This window comes from Xenia sp. Carnegie-2017, unplaced genomic scaffold, assembly GCF_021976095.1.
Source record: "Xenia sp. Carnegie-2017 unplaced genomic scaffold, XeniaSp_v1 HiC_scaffold_22, whole genome shotgun sequence".
Taxonomy (NCBI): Eukaryota; Metazoa; Cnidaria; class Anthozoa; order Malacalcyonacea; family Xeniidae; genus Xenia; species Xenia sp. Carnegie-2017.
The window spans coordinates 7,182,776-7,192,552 of NW_025813485.1; the positions used below are offsets into that span (position 1 = coordinate 7,182,776).

The 9,777-nt window shown below is 33.6% G+C and overlaps 1 long non-coding RNA gene across 1 annotated transcript; it reads right to left on the reverse strand.

Annotated features, from left to right (window-relative positions):
- Window positions 1-4,322: 4,322 nt before the first annotated feature.
- Window positions 4,323-6,802, reverse strand: LOC124445880. The gene is made up of 3 exons (XR_006948288.1): window positions 6,464-6,802; window positions 5,899-6,182; window positions 4,323-4,401 (listed from the first exon to the last, which is right to left on the reverse strand). It is a non-coding gene; the product is annotated as an uncharacterized LOC124445880 (long non-coding RNA).
- Between the last annotated feature and the right edge of the window lie 2,975 nt (window positions 6,803-9,777).

Sequence of the window (9,777 nt, forward strand, 5' to 3'; positions counted from 1 at the left end):
GAGCCTGGGTTATGTGTATTCAATTACTGTCCCATTATCTAAATGCCACTGCACCCATACGAAATAGTGCGAGACATCTCCTATTAAGCTATCAAAAACCTTATTATTTGGTCACTTTAGCGACAATTTCCCGATGGTTAAAATACGTGTTAAAGGATGCTGGTATAAATACTGAGGTTTACAGTGCACACAGTACTAGAACTGCATCAACTTCTGCGGCAAACGCATTGAATATTTCTATGGACACTATTATGAATGCAGCTACATGGCGTAATGAACAAACTTTCAAACATTTTATAATAAACCAATTGAGGCGAAGAACTGGTAATGATCTACTTTCTGCCATTTGTGAGACATGAATTGTGAAATTTCAATTATATTCTTTTGTTAGTTATTGCTCATGTCCGCATTGCTTTAAAATCACATGACTTCCTAGTGACGTAGAACAGTGACGAAATAGAATTAGAAAATTAAACGGACTTACCTGAAGTCGAAGTTTGATTGAAATTCTATGAGTTACTGTTCGGACAGGAATATAACTACTAACTTATTTCTTTTCAAATGATGTTAAATACTACTTGCCTCCCAATACGTATGTGGACGTTCGCAAATTTTTAAAACTGATCTTGATATCGCGCGCTCTATCTTACATGACTTCCTAGTTCCTTAACAGTAACTCATAGAATTTCAATTAAACTTTCGACTTCAGGTAAGTCTCGTTTAAATTTCTAATTAGTTTTGCCACCATTCAAGATGGCGTATCTCACTCATTACTATACAATTTCGGCGGAGTCAGATATCTAGTAGATTGGGTTCTAGGTCATTATGCATGGCGCGTGCATAAACCACATGGAGATCAGCGTATTTTTTATTGAAAAACAATACAAGAGATTGTGGCAGATGTTGACAAGCGGTCACAGTTTTCATTTGTAGTGTGTCGTTTGTATCAAAGTCAACTTCTCAAAGCGTTAAGTCGAGTTCATTAACAATTTAAATACGAAAATTTGCGTTCTGCGAAAATTAAATGGTCTACAATGTCACAGCTGCTTTAACATTCTCTTAAAGTATGGTACATACACCATGATGGACTAAAAGTATAAGTACAAAAGAAAAAGTATTCAGTTCAATTTTATTTACAGTCACAGAGATGATATTTTTCAATGCTATTCAGTATGAAAAATTCAAAATAACATTGAAGATCCGAGAAACACATCTGTGCGACTTTCAGGTATACGATGATTACAGTCAAAATGAAGAATTTTTCTCCTACATCAAGTATAGTATCGTGTCTGGCATATTATCAAATGGGTAATAGAAATCAAGGCATGAAAAGAAAAAACCATTTGAAGAGTTTACTTCTTGGATAAAGTCAATATATAATCATTTGTGATGGTGCGTTCACAGAAAGGAATTGATCTCTTGTCTAGCTCAAAGCCGGTCTTTCACGTAGCACTAGAAAATAGTTACCAATAGTAAGTTATTGAAAGTCCTGAAGAAACCCGTCTAAGCAATGCCATTTAGTTACCTTTTAATGCTCAAAGCATTTAAGTTTAAATGGAATGGTAGCATGCACCCAAACAGTGATTCTTGATCACAATGCTCATGTACACAGTAAGCTGGACAAACAATTTCAAAGAGGTGAACATGATTGTCTGTAGTTAATTCCCTAATCAATTATATTCAATTAAATATTCATATTATTAGAGTAGTATTTCAATAGCTGTACATAGGTGTTAAGGGCATTCATTAAATTGTCTATGAACAAGCAACGCTACAATGATCTTGTTTGCTTATTATTAAATTAGAACGACAGGTGATGTTTGTGATTTACTTCTACCAAAAAATTGATGAAAATCTTACCATAGCTTTAGTATAGAGATGCTAGCATATCAAAAAGAAGTTGCAGATAAAGCACCTCCTTACCATGTAATAGTCATTGTAGAAACAAGGTATTAGAGTATTGGCTCTCTTCGTTTAGCATTGAGAGAAAAGAATTACGAAAAGTAAATTACTGAAAGACCTAGAGAAACTCTCTGGAGCAATGGAATTTTATGCTCCTAAACGCGAGCATTTCTGTTGGATGACAAGATGTTCTTTCAATTGAGGGAGAGAAGGAAATTTGCCACAAGCACAAGCCTGTCACACAGGCAGCATGTATTGAGGATTTTCAGTTCAAATTAAATGCATAATTTGTCTAGTAAGAATCCTATGGATCAGTCAGTCATGTGGGAAAACAATAAATGCAATTAAAATATTTAGATAAAGTTAAGTTTTAATTAATTGCTGAATACCGAAGAGTTCTCATGAAAATAGCTCAGGGTTTTTTACATATGTTGTTTGAATTGTGTTCAGGTAAGGGTTTTTATTATGTTGACTGAATTGTGTTAAATATCGGTAAAGTGGTGAAATGAAAGCGCTGTTTTCAACATTAAAAGCTAGACAAATCCTTTTCAAAGAAAAGCAAATGATCTTGTTTGTTATGAAAGAAGGCCAAAGATCTTCGTAATTTACATACCAAAGGACAATTAGTACTATAACAGCATGGAGATGCTTGAGCCTAATGAAGCGAAATAGCAGATAAAGCATTATTATATCATATAATAGTCATATGAAATAAGTAAATTTAACAAATGAGTTATTTAATTCTCTCAGTCACACATCTTGGTTTATGGTACCTCGAGACTGCTCATGAGGCTAAACCAGCTGAGTCATTGCCGAGAACTGCTGATCGCATTCAACGAAAGAATCAAAGGAGGCGACTCGACAAAATTCACGATGTATTGTGATTAAAACTAGAGAGATTATAAATTTTTCGCTTTCAGAAAGTTTAAAAAAGATGTTAGCGCATAACTGACGTGATTTTCGATGATAACTATCAAAGGGTTTTAATGAGGAACTTTGAAGGTGATAATCTGAATGGTACGCACTATCTGCTTTTATGCATGATAAAGTTGGAAACTCAAAGTTTTCCCAAACGTTGAAAACAAGACAGAACATGAATTTTCTAATTTACATGTCACTAAAACTTTAATTTAAGTAAGTAAAATGCAAACATGTTATAAAAAAATTCCATTGCAGGGTTAGGAGATTTTCAATCATATAAGCAATAAATTGTAACTCGAATCTTGAGTCTCCAAGATGATGTTTGTAGTATGGTTTCTATTATACACATTTTTCTGGTCACTACAGGAAAATTCATTCAGTTATTTATATCTACCAATGCGCATTTGAACAAAACACACATTCATGTAAAAATTTTGCATGTTCATAAGCATATAATTGCACTAATAGGCATTCAAATGCAAAATATATACATTCCTGAATGTGAAGATACATTCATTAGAAGTGTTGAAATAGTCATTTACGCCAATGAAATCAATAGAAATATAACAATCAGTTACTTATTGAATAAATAGGCAAATGTGTTTTGTATTTTCAATGCTTGATCGATCGGTGAATGTATTCCAGTTGTATTCAATGCATTTTCCACTGACTAGAACCCAATCTACTAGTTATCTAACTCCTCCAAAATTCTATATTGAGTGAGACCAGTGAGACAAGCCGCATCTTGAAAGGTGGCAAAACAGACGATACTTTTCATGTGTTGATATACAGTTGCAAAGTTGATAATCTAGGTTTAATTTTTAAAATGTTTGATAAAATTGGGTTTTTAAACCTTCTTATAAATTATTTTTCATTTTGAATTTTGCTTTTTGCCACCTTTCAGGATGGCGTCCTTGCCTAACATTTACTCGGTACTTAGACATCTAGCGGATTGGGTTCTAAATCATTGATATTTCACACTTTTGAATGTATTTTTTTCGCATTGAATGCCACTCTCTGCAATTGAAAGCTTATGAATATGCCAAATTTCTACATGAAGGCGTGACTTATTCAGATGCGTTTGTGCAATTAAAGGTATTTTGCAGTATCTATTGCGCATAAATGAATGAATATTTTCCATTGATGACCAGCAAAATGTATATTTATTAAAATTTTTGGCAGGGCAAAAGTTTTTGCCATTGAGTGTTATTGGCTTTGCAAATGCTACTTGATTAAGGAAAGGATAGAACGTGCAATGTAAAATTGAGATCTTCTATGGGTTTGTTGCTCATAATATAAAATTAAATTAACTATCGCACACGCATTTATTTAAATTTCATTTTTGCATAATAATGCTTATAAGCTATTAAAAATTTCATAAAACTTCCATCTCTTATATATTGCAGTGTTAGGATAGTTTCTAGATAAATCTAGTGTTGGGAATTTTTTCTACGTAAGTAAATTAAATCATTGGAATCTTTTCCACTTTACTGCCATTGAAAATCAATTTCTGCCTCCATCTTCGAAACTTTCAGTGACTTTTTCTAATTTTCTTATTTTTTCATTATCTTCCAAATCCTAAAATAAAGTGGATTGTTGTATCGTTAGCATACACATATTGTTTTGCTACCACAAACTATGCAAAAAGTATGTTTCGTTTGCAGCGCCATTATTGCGCTAGGTATCATTTTATAAGTTATTAGTTCTTCATCAGCTCGTGTTTACGTTTTATCGAACTGTTTCGGCCTTTTGTTGAGGATTATTTTTGTTGGTTTGGGGCTGGTTCCAACTGAAGAAGGAAACCAGCCCTTAATCTAGCGCCATGGGCGTCTAAGGTTAGGTGTCGATGGTCAATTTAGCAGCTAGGGGCGGTTGCATGAAGCCTGGATGAATGTTTTTCAACTTTTATAAAACCTTTTAAAAGGCAAAACTATAAGATTTGAACTGAACAATCACTGAAAAACATTGTTTCGGATATTACTGAAATTTCTTTTATTTAAAACTTAAAATTTAAACACCTTTTACAAGTTTGAAAATTTTGCTATCAATGGATAACCTGCTCAGCTTCGTGCAACTGGCTCAAGGGCTGCTTACAGGTCTTCTCTAAAATCGAAAGAGAGTTTATAAAGAACATTTTTGGAAATGTTAGCTCAAAATAAAGTGTCAGTGGGGAACTACCTCACCCTTTTGGCAAGTTTACCGCATCCATTCAGGCTATCTTTCCTGCTCCTCTGCATTACCCATCACTTCAACAACTAAAACACTGAGTTGTAGCGCAACACTTGGGTTATGATGTGACTCTAGCTCTTTCAACGATAAGGAAGAATTACGTTGGTGGATTGCGCATCACGACGCTTGGAATGGTCTAGTGATTCTGCATTCATCGTCGGATTTAATGATCAAAACAGATGCTTCGCGTCAAGGTAGAAAGCAGTTTGTCAGGGTGTGAGGACGGGGCTCATGAAATGGAAGAAAGCTGCACTAAATTGTTTAGAATTTTTGTGGTTTCCTTTGCGGCGATGAGCTTCACAAAGGGTCAATTATGTGTCCATGTGAGGCCTCGCATGGACACACTTCAGCTGCGGCATTTAGAAACTGCGTAGGGTGAACGCGCTTTTGTTCTTTGGCTCTGGCCTTATGGGAATGGGCGTCAAATCGCAATATTTATCTCAGTGGTTTTCTACCTGGTCGGTAAACATGTTGCAGATTGGTAGTCTGATTTCAACGGATCGAATGATTGGCACTATGTCACGAGATTTTTCTTGCTTTAATGCGTATTCGGTTGCCTTGTGCGTTAGGTCTTTTTGCGGACAGGTTGAACACTCAACTGCTTCTCTTTTACAGTTTGAAACCAGATCCTTTAGCTCTGGTGGATGCTTTTTGAACAGAACTGGTCGATCTAGAAAAACCTTCCCTTTCCACTTCATTTTATAAATATATTTTGCATTAATACATTCTTTAAGTGTCTGATTGTCTAACATTTTCCGATTGTCTAGGTAAGTTCGTTCTGCCAATGCACTACTTTCAATGACAAAATTAAGATATTCTGCAAGTTATTAACAAGAGAAAACATACCTGTTTGTTTGGATTCTTTGACAACTGATATTATTGGTGACGTATCTATTCCACCGCTATTGTTGGCACTACAACGATACCTGCCCTCTATCTTTACTGTTAAAGAATAGTTGGATGAAATGTATTTTCTCTCGTTCATATCTTCATCACAGATATCAAATTGGCAAATGTACCATTTGAAGGTTACTTCTTGTGGGACATATTTCTGCGTTAACGTACAGTTTAGGACCGAAAATCCTTTCTTTAAAAATCTTTTTGTGTCTTTAATGTCAATTTTAGGTTCACTGAAAAATGTAAAACTGAGAAAGTGATCCTTTTATTATGCATGAGTCAATTCTGAAAGCTGAATGAGTATGATACATTTCAAAACAACCAAATAGCTATGTTTTTGGTATTTTTTCTTGGAATGTCGAAACCGTTATTGAAGTAAAAGTTGAGCTTCTAATCTGAGTTGCTTGGTGCACAGGGCGCATAATGTACAAGTGCCATTTATTTGCCTTTCGTTTGTATGCAAATGTTATACGCTAAAATTTCAGTTTCTTTTCTTTAAATAAACAGGACTGACCTGTTTTTATTGAAATCTTCGTAATCTCATATCCTTTCTCATCGCCAGCGTTTATCTGATAGGTTAAACTGTCATCAGGAATCTGACAGACTTTACTTCGAACTTGTTTCTCGTAATTTTCTCTTGTCCGTCATGTGTTTATTATTGTATCGCAATTTGCATTTGCAATTGCATCTGTTTTTAAATATTTTGTACGTTTTGTGAATAATTCAAAATACGCACAGCTGCACATATAAAGAAGCGTCAAGCAAAATATACGTATACCAAAGATCCGTGAAAGTGTTGAAAACTGACGTCAATTAAATAATACCTCAAAGAAATTATTATTGCTAAAGAAAAACATAGCTGTAAACATTGGAAGCATTTCTTTACAATCCAGTTATAGTATTTTTGATGAAGATCTACATTACCCACAAAACCCAAAAGTGTGATTGCAGAAAAGCATCAGTCAAACAAGCTATCAAGGCAGTGATTAACGTCAAGAAATCAGTAAATACAAACAGATATGTACTCACAACAATGCAGTATATGTGTTGTAATGCTTCATTGTCAATGTCATCTACAGAGTCATATTAGCATCAAAAATAAGTTCTACATCTTCACCTGGAATTTTATCAACTATTCCTTAAACATAACGGTCAACATATAACATGCAGCGTTCAGTTATGCCTTGTCTAAAGAAATCTGTTGCTTATAAAATGCCTCGCATTATGATTTGTGACACAGAAGGGACATAAACTAATAACCACATAGATACTGCAGGAGAAGTAGGATTGGAGAAGGATGTAATTATAATGTTAGCGTCCAGCAAAACTCGCTTAACCCTGATTAGGAATCTGTAATGGAAGAGTAGCCTAGCAGCTGTTTTAGGCAAAAAAAAACGACTCGTCTGAGATCATTAGGGAAGCCAAAGTTATTCATTCAATGAATTCTTGATAACTATTGATGTTCACTTATTTGCTAAAATAGTTGCGCTATTTAAATCAACAAAGCCATTACAGTGATTGTGTCGCAATCGCAAGCCTAATTTCAATTGTATGAGTATTTTTCATAGTATCCTTAATTACCATGAATATTCTCGCAATTGAAGTTTTCTAAACTTTCTCAAATGGTATACTTTTTTCGCATAAATCAATTCTTTCAAGAAACTATTATATAAACCAAAGTTGACAAATTGTACGGGGATAACCACTACTGGATTGGATGAATGCCAATAATGATTATCGACGATTTTCTATTACTGTTTGTTTTATGTACACGTCCCACACTGCAACTTGTATAGCCAAATGATGACAGTATCTAATTTGCAATACTTTAAAAACGATTGGGTTAACGCACATACCAATATTCACCTCATTGTTTGACACATACTCTCTGTAGCGTTGTTATTATAAAATAAAACACAATCCGAGAAAGGATCATTTTCATTTGTCTGATGATGGTTTTGGAATAAAAATTGTATTAAGGACAATTTTCTTTGTAGCATCATTTCAGTTCATATTTTTAATCAGTTTTTATGCAATTCCACTTGTAAAGGGAAAAGTCGTCGTTGAATCCGAGGTTGTATCGCAATATCATAACGAGTAGCTCAAAAAATTCACCTTCCTTGTCAACAAAAACGGTTTTAGTGTTTTCTCAATCTTTTTTGTCATTAAAATCATGAAACAAAAAATAATGCTACTTGTATGAGCGTATAAATATATGAATAATTAATTAAATATGTTAATAAAAACCATTGGTTTTCTTACTTCAACTTTAGTAAAATGTCCTGCTAATTTCTTTTAAAAGCGAAACCTTCTTTGATTTTTTTCTCAGGATGTCTGGATGAAATGATGAGACCAACTGCCTCTGCAAATACATACCAAACTCCAAGACCCAGGTTTATTTACTACATAAAACATCAATGTTATCAACAAATATATCATTTAGTCAAGAAACCATACTACGTTTTTAGCTTAAAATTTCCATTACTTAGAGAAAATATAAAAACTGTAGAGAAAATATAAAGTGCAGACAAGGCTTGTAAAATTTGAGTTCTTACCAAATTATCCTGCACAGACCGGACGAATGCGATGAATAAAAAAAATTGATGAGAGAAATGTTTCCATGGGATTACTTACATTTTATTCTCTCTTGGCTCCCACTCAAAAAATGGAAGCTTTGTATTTGTCCGTGTATGCCTCCATTCATATCAATCAATGTAGTCAAATGGAGGATATAAAACCACCGTGAATATTTTCCTTTTGTAAAATACATAAGATGTGATCGCCAAAATGACGAGTGTGATGACGCCAGTAGATATGACAAATATAAACTTTATCTTCTTCAACTGTTGTATATTGGCAATGTTTACTACATAAATAGAAAAAATACTTTATGGCTGAGTTGCGTGTATGAATCATTCATTTCGAGAGTACTGAAGTTTTGTAAAAAAATAGTTTTTAATGCTGTTGAAGAGTTGCAACTTTTATCTTGCCAATCATACTGCTTAAGACAAATTCAACGGCCTAAAATATAATCTGTAAGCTGTCAACAAAAAGCAAGATTGATACATAAGTTAAATTTCATGATCATCGGGGATTGTGGTAAATATAAGCATAAGTACGTTAATACATGCTTTTATTTAAGCGATTTTTGCATGTAGCTTCTTTAGTAAAGATAAAAACAACAACAATATATTTTTGCAATGATTGATGTAAGATGATATTTAATTTTATACACAAAAATTATAAATATGGTTATAGAATGTAGGTTGGAGTACAATTAGGTATTGGTGATCAGTTGTGACTGATGAAAAGCTTAGATTGTAGATTTTTTAATATGGTCGAACAAAATGTTGCGATTTGCTTATTCTTTGTCAGTAAAACACAATCAATAAAAAAGTCATAGTGCAGATTATATTGTTGGACGACCTCAAATTCTGCGACATTGATAAAGAAGACTTGCCTGTGTGATTGTTGTTTTTGACAACATTAGTGTTTGTTGAAATATACCTGACGACGTTTATTGTTGGCGATATAGCTGTTCAACTATATTGCATGCACTGCAGCGCTACCTGCCCTCAATCTGTACTTTTAAAGAATAGTTGGATGAAATGTATTTCCAATGTTTGTCGTCGTAGCAGGTATCAGATATACAGATGAACCATTTGAAGGTTACTTCTTTTGTTTAATGTTTCTGGTTTAATGAACATTTCAACACCGAAATCCTTTCTTCAAAACTATATTTTCGTTTCGAATTTCAATGCTAGGCTTAACTAAAAATTTAAAAACTGAATTTAAAAACTAAAACACACCCTAAAATTTTAATTTCAT